At 47.4% G+C, this 22,970-nt stretch overlaps 1 protein-coding gene across 1 annotated transcript in view; it reads left to right on the forward strand.

The window, feature by feature from the left end:
* The window catches only part of nudcd1 (NudC domain containing 1), a 109,463-nt gene that overhangs the window by 887 nt on the left and 85,606 nt on the right, over window positions 1-22,970 (forward strand). The gene's annotated exons all lie outside the window — the stretch shown is intronic.

Here is a 22,970-nt window from a genome sequence, read left to right on the forward strand (position 1 = left end):
ATATGGAACAAGCTGCCAGAGGAAGTAGTTGATGCTGGTACAATAACAACAGTTAAAATATATTTGGACAGGTACGTGGATAGGAAAAATTTAGAGAGTTATGGGCCAAATGCTGACAAATGGGACTAGTTTAGACGGGGCGTCTAGGTCAGCAAGTATAAGTTGGGCTGAAGTTGCCTGTTTCCGTGCTGTGTGACTCTTAAGTTATCGGTTCAGGACCACAACATTTTGCCAGCTCTTTTGAGTGACATCCCAGAATCATTTGTATCTCAGAGAGCAGACAGAGTCTCTGTTTAATGTCTCACCTGAAAGATGCACTTTGGCCTAACTTCTTTGCAGGGTTTGCCTACTTAAACTCAATAGGATCTCAAAAATAATTGTCAGGGAATTGCTTTGGGAACTCAGCGGAAGAGACAGCATCTCTGGAGAGAAAGAATGAGTGACGTTTCAGGTTGAGACACGTTTTGGGTGCTGTCTGTACGGAGTTTGTACGTTCTCCCCGTGATCGTGTAGGTTTTTTTAACCGAGATCTTCGATTCCCTCCCACATTCCAATGAGATACAAGTTTGTAAGTTAATTGGCTTGGTATAAGGGTAAATTAACCCTTGTTTGTAGGCAACATACGGATTTGTAGGTTAATTGGCTTGCTATAAGTGTAAATTGTCCCTAGTGGGTGGGAGGATAGTGTTAATATGTGGGGATCACTGGTCGATGTGAATTTGGTGGGTGGAAGGGTCTGTTTCAGCGTTGTATCATCATCATCATCATATATATACAGCCGGAAACAGGCCTTTTCGGCCCTCCAAGTCCGTGCCGCCCAGCGATCCCCGTACATTAACACTATCCTACACCCACTAGGGACAATTTTTACATTTACCCAGCCAATTAACCTACATACCTGTACATCTTTAATCTATAAAATAAAATAAACCAAACCTGGTTCATTTTCATCTGTGTGTGATTCTAGGCTATTCATGCCAGCTGCTTTGATTTGTGTAATTATTACTAAAGGGTACAAATGCAGTTAACTTACAGTGAGTGCCCTCCATAATGTTTGGGGAAAGACCCATCAATACAATACACTTTATTGCCATTGTACAAGTACAACGGGATTTTGAATGTCACTTCCATATCGATGCTATCAAATCAAATATATAAATAAATCACGTCGAAAATGAATAAATTGGGGGGGGGGGGGGAAGGAAAGGGGGGGAAAGGAAAGGAAAAAGAAAAAGGAGGAACAAGGTAAAGTGCAACAAAAAAAGGTTCATGCAGGGCTCAGTTGTGCCAGATGACTCTGGGGGCAGAGACAGATCATGGCGGGCTCTCAGCAGGACCGATTCAGAGCAGCTATAGCTCTAGGGATAAAGCTGTTCCTTAGTCTGGAGGTGTGGGCGTAGAAGGCTTTGTAATCATTTAGTTATTTGTCTCTGTACTACATAATTTGAGATTTGTAATAGAAAAAAATTACATGTGGTTAAAGTGCACATTGTCAGATTTGAAAAAAGGCCATATTTATACATTTTGGTTTCACTATGTAGAAATTACTGCAGTGTTTATACATAGTTCCCCAATTTCAGGGCACCATAATGTTTGGGACACAGCAATGTCATATAAATGAAAGTAGTCATGTTTAGTATTTTGGTGCATATCCTTTGCATGCAATGACTGCTTGAAGCCTGCGATTCATGGACATTACCAGTTGCTGGGTGTCTTCTCTGGTGATGCTCTGCCAGGCATGTATTGCAGCCATCTTTACCTAATGCTTGTTTTGGGGGCTAGTCCTCTTCAGTTTTCTCTTCAACATATAAAAGGCAAGCTCAATTGGGTTCAGATCGGGTGATTCACTTGGCCACTCAAGAATTGATCGTTTTTTTACCTTTGAAAAACGCCTTTGTTGCTTTAGCAGTATGTTTGGGATCACTGTCTTGCTGTAGAATGAACTGCCGGCCAATGCGTTTTGAGGCATTTGTTTGAACGAACAGATAGGATGTGTCTGTACACTTCAGAATTCAATATGCTACTACCATCAGCAGTTGCATCATCAATGCAGATAAGTGGGCCAATACCTTCAGCAGCCATACATGCCCTGGCCATAACACCCCCAGCACCGTGTTTCACAGATGAGGTGGTATGCTTTGGATCTTGGGCAGTTCCTTCTCTCCTCCATACTTTGCTCTTGCCATCACTCTGATACAATTTAATCCTTGTCTCATCTGTCCACAAGACCTTTTCCCAGAACTGTGGTTGCTCTTTTAAGTGCTTCTTGGAAAACTGTAACCTGGCCATCCTATTTTTGCGGCTAACCAGTGGTTTGCATCTTGCAGTGTAGCCTCTGCATTTCTGTTCATGAAGTCTTCTGCGGACAGTGGTCATCGACAAATCCACACCTGACTCCTGAAGAGTGTTTCTGATCTGTCGGGGATTTTTCTTGATTATAGATTCTGTCATCAGCTGTGGAGAACTTCCTTGATCTGCCAGTCCCTTTGCGATTAGTAAGCTCACCAGCGCTCTCTTTCTTCTTAATGATGTTCCAAACAGTTGATTTTGGTAAGCCTAAGGTTTGGCTGATATCTCTAACAGTTTTATTCTTGTTTCTCAGTCTCATAATGGCTTCTGTGACTTTCATTTGCACAACTTTGGTCCTCATGTTGATAAACAGCAATAAAAGTTTCCAAAGGTGGTGGAAAGACTGGAGGAAAGACTTGGTGCTGAGAGCTCTCATTTACCTGCATTAAGGAGGCAATTAAACACCTGAGCAATTACAAATGCCTGTGAAGCCATGTGTCCCAAACATTATGGTGCCTTTGAAATGGGGGCTCTATGTATAAACATAGCTGTAATTTCTACATGGTGAAACCAAAAAGTATAAAGATACCCTTGAATAAAATCTGACAATGTGCACTTTAACCGCATGTGATTTTTTTTCTATTACAAATCTCAAATTGTGGAGTACAGAAGCAAATAAATAAATGATGGGTCTTTGTCCCAAACATTTTGGAGGGCACTGTAAATGTCTCCAATATTACTGCACTGTTCAAGTGCTTACATATGTCCATGCATGTCCATGATGTCCCAATAGCATTGACATAGTTCCATGTTTGAGACAGTTGGTCCTATTACTTCAGTTTGAGTGGTTTCATCTCCAAAGGAGAATCATAGAATCATGTGGCCCAGAAAGGGGCCATTAAGCACACTGAGTCCATGGCCTCAGAATGGCGCGGTCCAGTCCAGTCGCCGTCGTGGTAGCTCTGCGGGAACTGTGCGTTTTAAACTGGTATGTTTACTTTAAAATTATCCCTAAGTGCTCTAGCGTGTGCTAGCACTTAGCATTGACCAATGTACGACCGGGAAACGCTCGTAAAATTAAACTCGAGCGCTACCGGAGCACTATTAAACAGAAAACTACTCACCGATATACCGATAGAGATCATCAAAGGAGCGCACCGCGGCAGCAGCAGTGGGAGCGCAGGTCAGTGGGAAAGTCGGAAAAAACACCGAGGGAAGCGAGGGGGGATTCGGAACAGGCTGAGAACCCAAGCCTTACGTCCACCTCTGCCCAGCATACTTCTGGCCAACGTCCAGTCCCTGGAGAACAAGCTGGATGACCTGAGGGCAAGGATCAGATTCCAGAGGGACATAAAGAACTGTAACATCCTTTGTCTGACTGAAACATGGCTGACCCCGCTGGTGCCTGACCAGGTGATTTGCCCATCCGAGTCCTTCACTGTTTTCCGGGCGGACAGAACAGAAGAATCCGGGAAATCCAAGGGCGGAGGAGTCTGCTTCTTGACCAATAATAACTGGTGCAATTCTGGAAATATTAAGACGCTTTCTCGTTCCTGCTCGCCGGACCTGGAACATCTAACTATCATGCCGACCATTCTACCTACCCCGGGAGTTCAGCTCGGTGATCATCACAGCCGTCTATATCCCACCGCATGCGTACACCGACGTGGCACTGTCCACCCTACACGATGTGTTGTGTCAACACCAAAACAAGAACCCTGATGCGGCTGTGCTGGTGGCTGGAGACTTCAATAGGGGAAATCTCAAAAAGGTCATGCCCAACTTCTACCAACACATCACGTGTGTCACCAGGGGGGAAAGAACTTTGGACCACTGCTACACGCCGTTCAGGAAAGGCTACAAGGCCGTTTCTCTCCCTCCTTTTGGGAAATCTGACCACACTGACATTTTCCTGCTGCCGGAGTACAAACAACGGATAGTACGGGAAGCGACAGTGACGAGGGACGTAAAGCGGTGGGCTGACCATTCAGAGGCCATGCTGCAGGATGCACTGAGCGAAGTCGACTGGAACATGTTCCAAGCAAGTTCCAGAGACGTAAATGAGTTTGCGGAAGCGGTTACGGACTTCATTGCCACAATAGCCGATACCATCATCCCCACGGTAAGGGTCAGTATCTTCCCTAACCAAAAACCCTGGGTGGACAGGTCTATTCGCGTGGCCTTGCATGCTCGCACCGCTGCTTACAACTCCGGTCTGGCATCCGGCAACATGGACAACTACAAGGGAGAGTCCTACCGACTGCGAAGGGCAGCGAAGGATGCAAAAAGGAGGTACCGGGTCAAGATGGAGTCACAGATGGAGCAGCAGGACACCAGGCGCCTTTGGCAGGGGCTACGGACTATAACTAGCTACAGGTCCAGCACCCCCTCAACCGGAAGTGCCGGCTCCTCCTTAGCTGATGACCTGAACTCTTTTTATGCACGGTTTGAGACAGGTAACACCACCAGCTCGCCGTCTAAAAACAGCACCGAAGGGGCGCTGGCTAGCGAGGCTGGAGGGGGATCCACCGCCGGGGATGTGCACACATTCTCGGTGTCCGAGCATGAGGTGAGGTGGGCTCTGACGCGTGTGAACACGAGGAAAGCTGGAAGCCCAGATGGTATATCTGGGCGAGTACTAAAGTCTTGTGCTACTCAGCTTGCTCCAGTGCTCACCACAATATTCAACCTCTCCTTGGCAAAGTCCGTGGTCCCTGCATGCTTCAAAAGATCCATCATTGTACCGGTGCCAAAGAATGCCTCTCCAGCGTGTTTAAATGACTACCGACCGGTGGCCCTCACCTCGGTTGTCATGAAATGCTTTGAGAGGCTAATCAAGAAGCACATCTGCGCCCTCCTTCCTCGCAACATGGACCCACTACAGTTCGCATACCGTCCGAACAGGTCCACGGATGATGCGGTCTCCCAGGTTCTACACACCGCTCTCTCTCATCTGGACAGCCAGGGGGGCTATGTGAGGATGCTGTTCATTGACTTTAGTTCAGCATTCAACACAATAGTCCCCAGCAGACTGGTTGAGAAGCTGCTGGAACTGGGGCTTAGCACCCCTCTGTGTGCCTGGGTCCTGGACTTTCTCACTGCCAGACCCCAAGTGGTCAGGATGGGGGAACACACATCTAGCTCCCTCACCCTGAACATAGGATCCCCCCAGGGCTGCGTCCTTAGCCCCCTACTGTACTCCCTGTACACACATGACTGTGGGGCCAGGTTCAGCTCAAACTCCATCAAGTTTGCTGATGACACTGTGGTGGTGGGCCGGATCTCCAACAACGATGAGAAGGCCTACCGGGAGGAGGTGGCTGATCTGGCACTCTGGTGTCAGGACAATAGCCTCCTCTTGAATGTCACTAAAACAAAGGAGCTGATTGTGGACTTCAGAAGGGCTAAACATCCAAGGAAGTACACGCCACTGGAGATAAATGGGTCTATTGTGGATAGGGTGAGCAGTTTTAAATACTTGGGAGTCCGCATCGCAGAGGATCTGACGTGGGCAACGCACATTGCCGCACTGGTGGGTAAGGCTAAGCAGCGCCTTTACCACCTTAGACAACTGAGGAAATTCAGAGTGTCTCTGAGGATCCTTCATTGCTTCTACTCTGGGGCTGTAGAGAGCATCCTGTCCGGCAACATTACAGTCTGGTTTGGGAACAGCTCTGCCCAGGACAGGATGGCCCTGCAGAGAGTGGTGCGTTCGGCAGAACGCACCATGGGAACTACACTCGTCCCCCTGCAGGACCTATACATCAGGAGGTGCAGATCCAGAGCAAGCAAGATCATGAGGGACCCCTGCCACCCCAGTAACGGACTGTTCCAGATGCTACGATCAGGCAAACGCCTCCGCTGTCACGCTGTGAAAACGGAGAGGATGAGACGGAGCTTCTTCCCACAGGCCATCAGGACTGTCAACTTTTATAACCCCAGAGACTAAATTTTTGTCGACACTAATTAACTTTATTTATATGCTGTAACTGTAATTCTTTTTGTGCACAACCCGCAGGCATTGTCACTTTCATTTCACTGCACATCGTGTATGTGTATGTGACAAATAAATTTGACTTGACTTGCTGACTCCTCGTAGGGCAATCCCATTTCCCTGCAGTTGTCTCAGTTCTGTGGCAACATTTGATTTTTATTGTTATTCTCTTGATTTAGTGCACTTTTACACATACTTCCCGGAAATATTGACCCAATTTCCTTAACTCAGCAACAGACTTGAACTGAATGGAGAATAGATGAAAAGATAGGTAGTGAAAGATAGAAAGCAGGCTGATAGAGAGTGGAGGACAGAGAGAAACGGGAACATGGACTCAGTGAGATATGTCGTCTATTTGTGCGGTAGAGGCAGAAACATTCATTGTATTTGGATTGCCTGGATAGGTCCTCATAATCTACAATGTGATTTTCTGGGAGCAGGGAACAGGGACTGAGTATGATACCTCTTTCAGACCTCCCAACCCTTCCGAATTTGGAGGAAAGTTTCCGCTTGCTTATTTTATTTCCGCCATTCCGATTTCGCCTCACATTTTTCCGCAAAACACATGCCCCACTGCTCGCCCTGCCCCTCCCCTCGTCCCGTCCTGCCGCTCACCCGGCCTTGACGCTCGCCTGGCCTTGCCGCACACGGCTCACCTGACCTGGCCTCGCCGCACACGGCTCACCTGACCTGGCCTCACCACTCGCCTGGCCTGGCCTCGCAGCTCACCTGGCCTGGCCTCACCGCTCTCCTGGCCTGGCCTTGCCATTCGCCTGGCCTCGCCGCTCACCGCTCGATTGGCCTGGCCTCGCTGCCCGCCTGGCCTGGCCTGTCCACGTAGCGTGAGGCCCGGGGTGGGTGAATGGGGAGGGGGATTGGGATGGGGGGGGGGAGCAGGGGGAGGGGAGGGGGGAGTGGGGGCCGGGGGGGAGGGGAATGGGGGTGGAAAGAAAATGTTATCACTGCATTATCCCCATCTTTCTTTTTGAAGTCTTGCTTTTGCCAGGTATCCCTTTACCTGCAAATAGTCATTCCCGATCACCCTTCACAAGTGCCTATCTAATACTTTCAAAATTTGCCTGTTTCCAATTTAGGACTTAAATTTGTGGACCAGTCCTATATTTTTTACATATTTATTTAAAAAGTAATAGAATTATGGTTACTGGTCCCAGAGTGCTTCTCCATAGATACTTCAGTCACTTGCCGTGCCTCATGGGGTTGAGAAGTAGAGATAGATCAGCCATGATTGAATGGCAGAGTCGACGATGGGGCCAAATGGCCAAATTCTGCTCCTATCACATGAACTTGTATAGCCTCACTGGACGATCCCGCAAGTATAAGTACTGCAGTGATGTTCTCCCGAATCAAAAATGTAGCTCCTCCTCTCTTACTTCTGCCTCTATCATGTTTGTAACATTTGTACTCTGGAACATTGAGCTGCCAGTCCTGCCCCTCGTTCAACCATGTTTTCTTTATTGTTATAATATCCCAGTTCCATGTACCGATTCATGGCCGAAGTTCATCTGCACTACCTGTCAGGCTTCATCCATTAAAATAAATACAATTTAGTCTATCAGACCTTCCTCACTCCCTGACTTCCCCTGACTGCCCTTTCCACTGAACCTGCTTGCTTAAACATATATACGAAGGAGCTGCAGATGTTGGTTTAAACCGAAGATAGACACAAAAAGCTGGAATTTCTCCAGCTTTTTATGCCTATCTTTGCTTTAACATTTATATCTGCCACAACTTTCCTTCTACCACTCTACTTTGGGTCTCACCCGCCTGCCAGGCTGGTATGAACCCCTCTTGAGTAGCACTACCAAACCTCTTCACCAGGATATTGGTTTCTCTCCGGTTCGGGTACAATTGCCCATCTGGCCTGGAAGAGTAATCCATGTGACTGAAGTGCTCACTCCTACTTAGCTGCACATTTAACTATACAATCTTTTTATTGCCTGCCTCACTACTTGTGGCATGGGGAGTAATCCTGTAATTACAATCGCAGAGGTCCTGCTTTTTAACTTGCTCCCTACATTTTATTTGTAAGACCTTATCTCTCTTCTTGTTTTTATCAGTGGTATCAATATGAACCATAACCTCTGGCTGCTCTTTCAGAATGTTCTGCCCTCAGAAGCATCCTTAACCATGGCAACCTGGAGATAACACATCACCTTGGATATTTGTTTGCGCATGGCAACAGGGAGACAACACATAATCTTGGATTCTTGCTCGCGGCCATAGAAACCCCTCTATGTGCCCCTGACTAAAGAGTTCCTTATCACTATTGCTCGCCTAGATTTTGCCCTACCTTGCTTTACAGCAGATCCAGTTATGGTGCCACTGATCTGGCTGCAGGATCTGCTGCTATTTTCTTGAGTGGCTCTTCCCTCACCCCACCACCAACTTGTATTCTTGTTTGAGAGGGGGAAAGTTAAAGTGGACCCCTGTATTTCCTGCTTGCCTCTTTTGGCAGTCACCCATTTACCCGACTGAATCTTTGGTGTGACCACCTCCCCAAAACTACTTTTTTTTTTTTTTTTTTTATCAAAAAATACTTTATTCAAGTTATAAATATCATTTACAAAACATCATTTTTAAAACAAACCCATCCGACATTCCCGGAGGTTACATATTCAATACAGGCATTTACTTAGACCTTTACATACATTTACATACATATCCCTTATTTGGAGGGGCGTCTCTCTCCACCACACCCTGCCCCCCATGTCCAGCAGCGGAAGGACCCTAGACTGTGGTCCTCCCCCACAGGGCCTTGGCGTTGGCTGCACCGAGCTTCAGAGCGTCCCTCAGCACGTACTCCTGCAGTCTGCAGTGGGCCAGTCGGCAACATTCCTTGACGGACAGCTCGCTCCGCTGGGAGGTCAACAAGGATCGGGCAGACCAAAGGGCGTCTTTCACCGAGTTGATGACCTTCCAGCAGCACTCGATGTCAGTCTCGGAATGCGTCCCTGGGAACAGTCCGTAGAGCACAGAGTCCTCTGTGACGGAGCTGCTCGGAATGAATCGTGACAGGGACCCCTGCAGACCTCTCCAGACTCTCCTGGCAAATCCACACTCTTTGAAGAGGTGGGCCACCGTTTCCTCTCCGTAGCAGCCGTCCTGAGGGCAGCGTGCGCTGGTAGTGAGGTTCCGGCGGTGCAGGAAGGATCTGACTGGGAGGGCTCCCCTCACCGCCAGCCAAGCCAGGTCTTGGTGCTTGTTGGTGAGTACTGGCGATGAGGCATTTTGCCAGACAAGCTGGGCTGTCTGTTCTGGGAACCACGCCACAGGATCCATGGAGTCATTCCCCTGCAGTGCCTGCAGGACGTTCCGTGCTGACCACTGCCCGATGGACTTGTGGTCAAAGGTGTTGGTCCGGAAGAACCTGTCCACAAACGACAGATGGTTCGGCAATGTCCAGCTGACTGGCACATTGCGTGGCATCTGCGCCAGGCCCATCCTTCGCAACACCGGGGACAGGTAGAACCTCAGCAGGTAGTGGCATTTGGTGCCCACGTGCCTTGGCTCTATGCTCCGCCTGATGCAGCCACCCACGAAAGTGGCCATCAGAATGAGGGCGACGTTGGGCACGTCTTTACCCCCGTTGTCTGCCGACTTGTGCATTGTGGCTCGTCGCACCCGGTCCATCGCCGACCCCCAGATGAAACGGAAGACGGCCCGGGTGATCCCCGTGGCGTAGGAGGGAGGGACGGGCCACACTTGCGCCAAGTACAGCAGCCCCGAGAGCACCTCACACCTGATGACCAGGTTTTTCCCCGTGATGGAGAGGGAGCGCTGCTTCCACAGCTCCAGCTTCTTCCCCACCTTGGCTATCCACTCCAGCCAATTTTTGTTACATGCCCCAGCCTTCCCGAACCAGATCCCCAGCACCTTCAGGAAGTCAGGCTTGATGGTGAAGGGGATGGAAGATCGGTCGGGCCAGTTGCCAAAGAGCATGGCCTCGCTCTTCCTGCGGTTTACCCTGGCCCCCGTGGCCAACTCAAACTGGTCGCAGACGCTGATCAGTCTGCGGACCGACCCTGGATCCGAGCAGAAGACGGCGACATCGTCCATGTACAGGGAGGCCTTGACCTGAGTGCCCCCACTGCCTGGCAGTGTCACTCCTCTTATGCTCGCATCCTTCCTGATGGATTCGGCAAAGGGTTCAATGCAACAGACGAACAAGACAGGGGAAAGAGGGCAACCCTGCCTGACTCCAGACCTGACGGGGAAGCTGTCTGATTCCCACCCATTAATTTGGACTGCACTACAGATATCAGAGTAGAGCAGTTGTATCCACTTCCTGATTCCCTCCCCAAAGCCCATTTTGGAGAGCACGTCCCTCATGTACGTGTGCGATATCCTGTCGAAGGCCTTCTCCTGGTCCAAGCTGACCAGGCAGGCATCCACCCGTCTGTCCTGCACGTAGGCAATGGTATCTCTCAGCAGCACCAGGCTGTCTGAGATTTTCCTGCCAGGTACAGCACAGGTTTGGTCCGGGTGGATCACCTGTCCCAGAGCAGACTTGACCCGGTTGGCGATGGCCTTAGACAGGATCTTGTAGTCTACATTCAACAATGTGATGGGTCTCCAATTCCTTAAGTCATTCATCTCCCCCTTCTGCTTGTAGATCAGGGTGATGTTGCCCTTCCTCATAGAGTCTGACATGCTGCCTGCTAGGAGTATATCGTTGTACACTTCCAGCAGGTCCGGGCCCACCCAGTCCCACAGAGCCGAGTACAACTCTGCCGGTAAGCCATCGCCTCCGGGAGTTTTACTCGAGTCAAAGGAACGGATGGAGCCAGTCAGCTCCTCCAGGGTCAGTGGTTGGTCCAGACTCTCCCGCTTGCTGTCGTCCAAGACTTCCGTGATGGAGGACAGGAAGTTCTGGGAGGCGGTGCTGTCTGTGGTCTTTACATCGTACAGATCCTTATAAAAGGATCTGCAGATCTTGAGCATGTCTGTCTGCGAGGATGTTACCGAGCCGTCCTCCTCCCTAAGGCTTTTGATCACAGAGCTCCCCCTGTGAACCTTATGGAAGAAGTAACGTGAGCACGTCTCATCCTGCTCAACATGGCGGACCCTGGACCGGAAGATGATTTTGGAGGATTCAGAGGTAAAGAGCCGAGCTTGCCGGCCCTTCAACTCTCTCAGTTCCTCCCTCACATCCACCCCTCTCCTCTGCAGAAGGAGTAGCTGCTGCAAATCTGTCTGGAGTTGACACAGTTCCCTCTTACCCTGTCTTGCTCTCTGAACACCTTTTGAGACGAAGAACTTCTTGATGTTCTCCTTTGTTGCCTCCCACCAGAGTGTCTGGGAGTCAAAGAGGGGCCTCACAGTTCTCCAACATGCGTAGTCCCTCTTTAGCTCCTTAACGTTCTCCGGGGTCAACAGCTCCACGTTTAGCTTCCACGTCCCTCTGCCCGCCTTCCGGTCCTCCTGTAGGTGACAGGTGGCCTGAAGGAGGCAGTGGTCAGAGAAGAACACCGGCGCGAGGTCGGTGTGTCTGACCGTGACGGCCCTCGATGTGAAGAGGAAGTCTATCCGGGACTGGGCTGAACCGTTTGGTCCTGACCAGGTGAACCGTGGCTGGACTCCGCCTGCAGGGTCACTGAAGGCGTCGCGCAGCTTTGCATCTTTGACCGTTTCCACCAGGAGTTTGGAGGTGCCGTCCAGTCTGTGGTTGGCACTGCCGGATCGTCCAGCCGCATCGATGATGCAGTTGAAGTCACCGGCCAGAACGAGCGGTCTAGACGTGGCCAGCAGCGGTGGGAGCTGCTGGAGGACGGCCACCCGCTCGCTCCACCTGGGTGAGGCATACACATTTATCAGCCGGAGCGGAGAACCACGGTACATTACATCCACCACCAAGAGACGACCCCCCACCACCTCCCTTACCTCAGTGATGGTGAAGCCCCCTCCCCGCAGCAAGATCCCCAGACCGGACGCACGACAATCATTTCCCCCCGACCATACCGACAGTCCGTGGGGCCACCATCGCGACCACCTCCGATAGCAGCGAAGGTGTGGCAGCCCGCACTCCTGTAAAAAAGTCACATCCGCCTTTACCTTGGCCAGGTACTGCAAGGCGGATACACATCGCACAGTGCTCTTCACACTGCGCACGTTTAAGGATGCCAGTTTCAGCTCCATTGTCCTTTATTGTCCCAGGCGATCCTCCCGCATGCCAATCATCTGGCTCAGTTCCTGCACATTTTTGTCGCACAGGTAGTGGTACAGGTTGGTGGCTTCCTCAGCACAGGGTGTATTTTCTGGCGAAGCCACTGCGCTGCTCCCAGTGTCCTGGAGCTGGGGCCCATTGGCCACTGCACTGCTCCCGGTCTCCCGGAGCTGGGGCCCATTGGCCACTGCACTGCTCCCGGTCTCCCGGAGCTGGGGCCCATTGGCCATTGTGCCGCTCCCGGTCTCCCGGAGCAGGGGCCCATTGGCCGTTGTGCCGCTCACGGTCTCCCGGAGCAGGGGCCCATTGGCCGTTGTGCCGCTCACGGTCTCCTGGGGCTGGGGCCCATTGGCACTGCTCCCAGTCTCCTGGGGCTGGGGGGCAACAGACACGTTCTTTCTCTTACCTTCCTCCTCCCCCGTTTCCTTCCTCTGCCTCTGCCTCCGTTGTCGGCTCCTCCCGGTCGTCTCATCCTCCGATGCGGAGAGGCTGCTGGCCTCGTCCTGGGAGAGGACTCTTTTTTGGGACTTGCTTGCCCCCTCCGCCTTTTTCTCCGTGCGCACAGCCTTCAATGTTTTCCTCGACTGTACCACCTTCCATTCCTCCTCTTCCTGTTCCCCCTCTTCCATCGACTCACCCTCGTGGGGAGGGGCCTGGGGTGCTCTGTCCTGCGGTTGGGGGCTCCTGGTGGTCGCGTTGTCCTCGCCCCTGCTCTCCTTTCCTTTTTGGGCTTTTTCCGTGGTAGGGGGCGTCTCGTCCACCCTGGGGGTGCTGGCAGCGGCCCCTCTTATCGCCTGTGCATAAGTGCTTGCTCTTTTTGGGCAGGCCCTGTAAAGGTGGCCTGCCTCCCCACACAGGTTGCAGCTCTTACTCTCTTTACAATCCCTTGTCTCGTGGCCTTCTAACTTGCAGTTTCTGCAGACGACTGTCCTGCATTCTGCCGCCACGTGCCCAGGTTTGTTGCATTTCCTGCACACCCTGGGCTGCCCCACGTACGTCATGTAGCCCCGGTTCCCTCCGATAGCGAACACCGAGGGAGGGTGGACAATGAATCCCTTCCCGTCCACCCTCAGCTTCACCTTTACCTGCCTCTTGCTCGTCCAGATCCCGAACAAGTCCTTTATATCCACGCAGTTCCCGGCCCCTTCGACGTAGCGCGCAAGGAAGGTGAGGACATCCACGACGGGCACATGTGGGTTAAACATGTGCACCGTGATCATCCGTTCCCTCTGGGTGGGGAGGGTGAAGAGCGGCTGCACCTTCAGGAGCGACAGCGGGGCTTCATCCCCCTTCTCCCGGAAGTCCTGCAGCAACTTCTGCCATCCCGCCGGGTTCTGGAAGGTAACGTCGAAGTATCCGTTACCTGGGAAGTCCTGGAGGCAGAAGATGTCCCCGGCCTTGAATCCACAGGCCTCCAGCAGCACCTTCTTGATGAAGAGATCCCTTGAGAAAGGGTTCCCCTCCTTGAGGTCCTTCACCGATACTCGCAGGGTATTCCGGATACCCTGCCCTCCAGCTCCACTTGCTGCTGCCATCCCACCTGGATAAGGGTGTTAGGTTGGTTACCCAACCAGCATGGATCCACCCCTAAACCAGACACGTGCTCCTGACCTCCGCTCCTCGTCGATGACCCAATGCAAATACTGCTCTTATACTTACCCTGTTCTTATAAGAACATTAGATTGTGCCAGAACAGATACTACACTAAAGGCCGAGTCACAGACTATAGAAAATCCCCAAAACTACTATCCATTAAACATTCTGCCTCCTGAATGCTCCTCAATGAGTCCAATGGATCCATGTGGTCTGAGAGGAACTGCAGTTGGATACACTTCCAGGAAAAGTAATTGTCAGGAATACCTGATTGTTCATTGATTTCCAACACCGGATAGAAGGAGCATACCACTCCATTGACTGATATTACTATTCCCTTTAAAAATTAGCATACTAAGGAAAATAGATGAATCATATCTTTCCCTTATCTTAATGCTGCTGTCCCTCCTCTCTGAAGCCTGGCGTTCTCCAAAGCCTCCACTTCACCATCCAGCAGCATTTCCACCTTAAAGCAGTTCTTCTCAAAGTGGCCACACTGCTTGAGCCTGCCTTCCTTTTACTTGCTGCTTGGGTGGTCGCGAGTGAAACTTAACGAATGCTTACCTATTATTACAATACTTTGATTGAACTTAGAGTGGTGCACTTGTTCTTGAAATAAAAATATAGTGCATTTGAAAACTGACTTCCTTTAACTGGATTGTTCCTGCTACAGTTACTGTAATGATGCAATTTTGCAACCCTGTTTACTGTTTTAAAAATTACAGGGATATTTCCCAGCAGAGGACACAGATTGTAAGCTATCTAACAATAAAAGTGGTGAAATTAGTTGAATTTTGATCTGGAATTTCCCTGAGAGACTGGTGGAAGTATTTGCAGTTTTCTTAAGATGGCTTGGATAAATTCTAGAAAGGAAATAGACCTGCTGGGCAGACAGTTAATAGTGAAGAAATTGAACTAATGCAATTACTCCTTCAAAGAGCTAACATAAGCACATTACGCGATAGCCTCAGCTGTGAGATTGCATAATTCCAATAAAAATGTTAAATAGCTGAGATTGATTTTAAGAACATAAGAAACAGTAGGTGTAGACTATTTTGGCTCTGTGCTTGCAACACCATTCAATAAAACCAGGACTGATCTTTTTACTTCAACACCACTTTCCTGCACTAATCCCATATCGCTTAATTTACTTAATACTTAATAATCTATCAATTGTTGCCTTGTTGCTGTTGGTGTGGCATTATGATTTATGATGCAAATTGATTTCTAAAGGGATTAATTTCTTAAATATTTTTTTTCAATTTTGTACTGATTATTTTGTTGGTATTTTCTTTACTGGCTTACTTTCCAATAGATGTTGACCTTCTAACTTACCTTGTTAAATAAAGGTGTAATCATGGCTCATAAATAATTTTCCAGTGTCCATTTTAAACATTTTGTAAAATATTTTTGGAGCAGAAATACAGTAAAAATCACATTGGAATAGCAAGCTCAGCTTTTGTCAATCAATTGTTATTTTCCACTGCAACACATAATTTGTAAGTCTGTCTGTGTTTTCCACTGTGCCTAAATGGAGAATACAACTACTATTATAAATATATTTTGGACACTCACATATTTATTAATTGCAAGTAAAATGTTTAGGCATTATAAATTAATATTCAGAAATCTGAAGCTCTATTACTATGAAATACATTGTTTCATCCAAATCCCTTGTACCCATTGGAACAGGAGGAGCCATCAAGGGATATTGGTCTTGATTTAAGCAAAGTGTACAAAACCTGGCTGCTGATGGGACTAAGTGTTTCTGTTTAAAAATCAGAGCAGCGACTAGGAAGGTAGACTACTCCTTTAGGTTTGTGGCAATTAAAGAGAAAATCTCTTGCCTCCTGGGTGAAGCCTTGGCTTCCGAGGCTAGATTTAAAATTAAAGATTACCTGGCATGGGAGCCAAGATCTTGAGACTAGCATAAGAATCAAAGATTCCTCCAGTGCAGGTTCATCATCTTCTTTCGTGTCGATCATCTATGTTTCAAATGTTACATCACTGTCATTGTCCGTCCTGAAAAGGACGCAAGCTTCCGGCGACAATCAGTGGGAGCCATCACTTGTACAATAGATGATGGTGGTAGCAGAATTAGCTCAGGACACTTCCAGTTTCCAGCCCTGCGACGTGGACGCTTCTGCTAAGGGCCCAGTGCAAGGTTCCATTGTTTATTAAAGCTAACGCGTATCTTGACTGCTGCCAAGCTTTGTGTAAATTCTCCGGGTTTAATTCGGTTTAAAGATAAAATGTATATTCTATGATGGCAAACATGAATTGTCAGAGTGGTTTCCCCAGTGGCTTGTTTCGGATGCTCTTTGTCACGTGGATTTTGTGTGTTTGAAGCATTTGGCTGATCTAAAAATCAACTGATTTATGATTAATAGCTATGCAGAATAAATTTTGCTTGAGCATAAAAAGAGAGCCACATGTTCATGCTTGCATCAGTAAATACATTGGCCTTGCTTGTGCATGCACTTGCAGTTGCTCAAACATGCAGAAACAAAGAGACCCATCTTCCTACATTTTCAAAATTTGGTCCACACAAATACACACAATAGTATACAAGCACAAATGCTGTAGCAAGCATCAGAATTCATATTTGACACTTGTAGTCCCAAAGTAAGGGAGGCAGTTTCTATTTTATTATGATCATGTGTTAATTATTTGTTTGTTTGTCATGTGCACCAGATATGAACTGAAGCAGTGAAATTCTTACTTTCTACACCAGTACATTGCACTTAACACCAATAAATATACAATAAATGACTGGGTATTATGTAAATTAGATCATGATGGTGCAAAAACTAAAGTAGAGCAACCATTGTCATGCAAAGTCCACAGTTGTTCTGTAGGATTGAGGTAGGATTGTGGTTCGGGTTGTGCCGGGTGGTTCAATAACCTGATAGTTGATGGGAAGAAGAATCCCAAGGTTCTGAACCTTGAATCTTGTACCAAGGTTGAACCTGGGTATCATGGTTCTCAGACTTCTGCATCTTCTTCCCAATGGTAGCAGCATTGGAAGCAGAAAATAGCCTGGGCAGGGGCATGCGGGTCTTAATGATATTAGCTGCCTTTTTGAGGCAGAGCTTCCTGTAAATCCCTTTGATGTTGGAGACGTCTGTACCTGTGATGGCCTGGGTTACATCCACCACGTTCTGCAGCCTCCATCATTCTTGAACATTTGAATTTCTGAACCAGGCTGTGGTGTAATCACATAGTATCCTTTCCACCATACACTGTAGAAGTTCAGTTGAAGATTTGGTGACATGTTGAATCTCTTCAAACTTCTGAAGAAATAGAGGTATTAATTAGCTTCATTTAGAATCAAGGAAATGCAGTTACTGATTTGCATACAAGACAAAACCAGTCACACAGTCCTATCCCCACCCCTTTCCTTCTTCTGCAGAGCTCCCTCCGCAACTCATTGGTTCACTCACCCCTTCCCGTCCAAAACTCACCCCTTCCCCAGGTACTTTGCTCTGCAACCACAGGAGATATAACACCTGTCCCTATACCTCCTCCCTCATCTCCATCCAGGGACCCCAGCAGTCCTTCCAGGTGAGACAGATGATCACATGCACCTCATCTACTGCATCCGGTGTTCCTGATGTGGCCTCTTGTCCATCGGCGAGACCAAGCTTAGATTCGGCAACCGTTTCGCTGAACACGCATACGGTATGTCAAGGCCTACTGGATCTTCCGGTTGCTAACCATTTTAACTCCATTGCCAGAGTGAGGCCACACGCAAATTGGAGGAACAGCACCTCATATTCTGTTTGGGTGGCTTATAACCCAACGGTATAAACATTGAATTCTCCAATTTTGGGTAATTACAGCACAGTGACTTATTTTGGTTAACTTTATGATTGCATCAATATGTTGGGCCTGTACCGATCATCAGAGATGTTTATGCCCAGGAACTAGAAGCCATTAATTCACTCCACCGTTGTCCTACAGTGAAGTCAGGTGCATGATCCCTTCCTGAAGTCAGCAATCCATTTCTTGCTAATTATGTGAACAAGACAGTTGTTCTGGCACCAAACAACCACATTGTCGATCTTCTTCCTGCGCTCAAATTCATCATTATCTGTTATTCAACCAATAATGGTGGCATTGTTGGTAAATTTAAAGATGGCATTGGAACTGTACCCAGCTACACGTCATGGGAATAGGGAGAGTAGAGCAGGTGACTGAACACGCAGACTTAAGATGTTCCTATATTGATTGTCAATGAGGAGGAAGTACTGTTAATACACAAAAGGACAAGGGCTGGATTGAGGTCTGCTGATGAGGATCCAGTTGCATAGGGAAAGGCAAAGACCCAGTTCCCCGAGTCTGACGAAGAGTTTGATTATGTTGAACGCCAAAATGTAGTCGATGAACAAGAGCCTCACATATGTGTTCCTGTTATCCATCTGGTCCATTGTGGAGTGGGGAGGCAGCCAGATCGCATCAGCTGTTAATCTGGTGTGGTGGTGAATTGAAGTGTGTCTTGATCATTGCTAAGCCAGGAGTTGATATGCATCATAAACAAGCTCTCGAAGCACTGAATCATTGTGCTTGTGTTTATGTTTGTGTGTGTGAGTATATTGACTAGATGCTGCATTGTAATTAGGCCCAATATTATTATGCAATCTTAATTTGATTTTTATAAATTCTGTTTTCATACATCCAGAGACAAAATTGAGATGAATAGGTAGGCTGCCTGTTTTGGTTTGACAACCCATTGAGAGGACTGATTTCCTGCGATATATTTTTTACGGACTGATGCATTGTTTTCGCTGGATGCTGATTTGCAACCACCCCCACTTAAGTTTGATTAGTTGCTTCATACTGGTGTGTTGTCAGCAAACTGCCTAATCAATCCCATTGACACGGGGTGTGGGGATTGTTAATGAGCTGCAATACTTTGTATTTAAACCTTGCTATTCAGTACACATCCTGAATTCTACTTAAGACTGGCTGCTTTGTTTAAACCAACAAAAATGGCATTGGGCTCCTTCATTGTCATAAAATACTCTTTATGTAGAAAGAGTTCTACAAGGTGGCACCAGTAAAACAAGTTATCTCTTGCTGGCAGAAGTGTGAAATTAATCACACAGGAATCTGTCAGGTGACATTTGGGTCATCAGCTGTTAACAATTTTCTGCGCTTAGTCACGGGTGACAGAATGGCAGATTAAAAGATTTGAGGTGATTTGCACTCTTTTGGGACAGTTATGCCTCGCATCTGATTGAAAGGCAGAAAATGCAACTGTTAGAAGATCAAAACCTTTTATTTTATTTTGTTTTGTTCAATAGCCTTTTAACCATTTTGCTTCTGTACATTATCATATCATATCATATCAGCCGGAAACAGGCCTTTTCGGCCCACCAAGTCCGTGCCGCCCAGTGATCCCCGCACATTAACCATTAGGGACAATTTTTACATTTACCCAGCCAATTAACCTACATACCTGTACGTCTTTGGTATGTGGGAGGAAACCGAAGATCTCGGAGTAAACCGACGCAGGTCACGGGGAGAACGTACAAACTCCTTACAGTGCAGCGCCCGTAGTCAGGATCGAACCTGAGTCTCCGGCGCTGCATTCGCTGTAAAGCAGCAACTCTACCGCTGCGCTACCGTGCCGCCATTCCTCTCTCCCCCTCGCCTTAGTTTATTTAAAAAACATTTGGACAGGTACATGGACAGAAAAGGTTTAGAGGCGGGCTGATGGGACTAGTGCAGACGGAGCAGCTTTGTTGGCACAGGCAAATTGGGCTGAAGCGCCTGTTTCTGTGCTCTATGACTATGAAATAAGCTGCCTTTACATCCACAGGAAAAAAAAGTCCCTCTATTAAAGTCTTCTGCACAACATTAATAAGCATTTGGGATAACACTGAGAACTCAACTCCATTCAGGAGCATGCAGAAATCCAGGGTAAAATGTGGAAGGAGACTACCAACGCACAACCCACCCATCCCATCAAGTACTTCCTACCTCATCTGTGACATAATCTGCAGATCCCACTGACCTTAACAGGCACCTTCGAAGTCACAGAAGCAAGTCATCCTTAACCCCGAGAGATTAAAAAGAAGATGCTGCCTGTAAGTTAAACATAGCGTCAGAGCCTGACAATTCTGAACAAAAACTATTTTATATTGTTAGTAAAAATAAAACAAATTTCTAAAAGAGGAGAGAAATTGTCCTCCTGTTCCTGCATTGCGGTAGAGCTGTTGAAATGGCAGCACACCTGAAGTATAAATGATCCATTCTATCTTATTTCTAACTACAGTAGGGACTTACTTTTGCAGTCCTGCTATCTGCTGTTGGAACCATGACCATTATTTATACTGAGCTAGAATCAAAATTACTAATAAGCCATGAAATAATTGTTGCACATTCTGTGTAGAAGTGGTCTTTATACACTCAATCAACCTCCACTGGGTCCAGAAGAATCCAGTAGCAGACCTGATATCTGAAAATATCTCAAGAACCATAATATGAAAGGCCCTTCTGATATCCTTATTCATGAGGCATAGATGCACAGTAAAAGCTGTAAAGGTTTTCTTTCCCTCTTCTGTTGAAGGAGGGGCAAACCTTTACAGATAAACTTTCTACTGATTTATATTTAAGTTTTGCAGCTATAACAAATTTTAACTGGTTTCAAAGGTGTTTTATTTTCTCCTCAGTACAAGGAGTATTTAATTATTGCACACTTCTGTTGTAACAATGTCAATTTACTGCCTCCTCATTGGTTATGTCTTTAGAATAAAATGCAACTGAAGCTTCCTACCTAATAATGGTTGGAATACCTTCAATATATGGACTTCAAAGAATCAACAAAGTTGGAAATTAAGGATGTGCAATAAATGCGGCTTTGTCATTGATGTAGATATCCCATAAATTAATTTAAAGAAACATGTCCCATCCTCCAGTTGTTCCAGCAACAACTTTTTCTATGTTTAGCTCCAGGCATTTATATCAGCCTTCTCCCAGGCTAGGATGATTGTTCGTAGATAGCAGAAATCAGTTATGCCTAATGTCATGTATACATTATGCTCCCTTTCTGGTCCAGATGCAGCTTCCATGTGAGCAGATCAAAGAGCAAATTCACTATTCTGCAACGTGGCCCATATTTGCCTACTCTTTCATTAGCTTTTGTTCTTCATCTGCCCAATGGCTTCAGATTTGCTCCAATTTATATGTGCTTAAGTTCTAGCTCTGCATCTTTTTTCCCAATTGGTCAGTCTGAGATCTTAAGAATAAAGCAGAAAACATTAAAACATTAAGAATACAACATTACAGTTTAAACATGTGAGTGAAATAAACCAGAGCAAAAAGAGACGACAGACTTTTAGTTATTGAGTAAAGCTACTACTCGAGGAAAAAAAGCTGTTTTCATGTCTGGCTGTGGCGGCTTTCACAGTCCGGAATTGCCTTCCAGAGGGAAGTGCTTCAGAGTTTGTGGCCAGGGTGAGAGGGGTCAGAGATGATCTTGCCTGCTTGCTTCCTGGCCCTTGCAGTGTACAGCTTGTCAATGGGGGAAAGGTTGCAGCCAACAACCTTCACAGCTGATTGAACGATTCGATGAAGGGATTAAAAGTACCATTAGCAAATTTGCAGATGATACAAAGCTGGGTGGCAATGTGAACTGTGAGGAAGATGCTATGAGGTTGCAGGGTGACTTGGACAGGTTGTGTGAGTGGGCCGATGCATGGCAGATGCAGTTTAATGTGGATAAGTGTGAGGTTATCCACTTTGGTGGTAAGAATAGGAAGGCAGATTATTATCTGAATGGTGTCAAGTTAAGAAAAGGCGATCTACAACAAGATCTGGGTGTCCTAGTGCATCAGTCACTGAAAGGAAACATGCAGGTACAGCAGGCAGTGAAGAAAGTCAATAGAATGCTGGCCTTCATAACAAGAGGAGTTGAGTATAGGAGCAAAGAGGTCCTTCTGCAGTTGTACAGGGCCCTAGTGCGACCGCACCTGGAGTACTGTGTGCAGTTTTGGTCTCCAAATTTGAGGAAGGATATTCTTGCTATTGAGGGCGTGCAGCGTAGGTTTACTAGGTTAATTCCCGGAATGGCGGGACTGTCATATGTTGAAAGACTGGAGTGACTAGGCTTGTGTACACTGGAATTTAGAAGGATGAGAGGGGATCTTATCGAAACGTATAAGATTATTAAGGGGTTGGCCACATTAGAGGCAGGAAACGTGTTCCCAATGTTGGGGGAGTCCAGAACCAGGGGCCACAGTTTAAGAATAAGGGGTAGGCCATTTAGAACGGAGATGAGGAAAAACTTTTTCAGTCAGAGAGTTGTGAATCTGTGGAATTCTCTGCCTCAGAAGGCAGTGGAGGCCAATTCTCTGAATGCATTCAAGAGAGAGCTAGGTAGAGCTCTTAAGGATAGTGGAGTCAGGGGGTATGGGGAGAAGGCAGGAACGGGGTACTGATTGAGAATGATCAGCCATGATCACATTGAATGGCAGTGCTCGCTCGAAGGGCCGAATGGCCTACTCCTGCACCAATTGTCTATTGTCTATTGAAGCAGCCTCTGGATGTCGTGCTTGGTGGCTGAGCCAAACCAGACCATGATGGAGAAGGTGAGGACAGACTCTATGATGGCAGTATAGAATTGGACCATCATTGCCTGTGGCAGATTGTGTTTCCTCAGCTGCAACAGGAAGTACATCCTCTGTTGGGCCTTTTTGACTTTGGAGTCGATGGTGGCCCCCCATTTAAGGTCCTTGGAGATGATGGTTCCAAGGAACTTAAATGACTCCACAGATGTGACTGGTGTTACTGATGGTGAGTGGGGGAGGAGAGGGGGAGGTCTCCTAAATTCTACAATCATTTCCACTGCCTTAAGAGCATTGAGCTCCAGGTTGTTACAAAGGCACCAGGACGCCAGCTGTGTCA

This window comes from Rhinoraja longicauda, chromosome 4, assembly GCF_053455715.1.
Source record: "Rhinoraja longicauda isolate Sanriku21f chromosome 4, sRhiLon1.1, whole genome shotgun sequence".
Classification (NCBI taxonomy): Eukaryota; Metazoa; Chordata; class Chondrichthyes; order Rajiformes; family Arhynchobatidae; genus Rhinoraja; species Rhinoraja longicauda.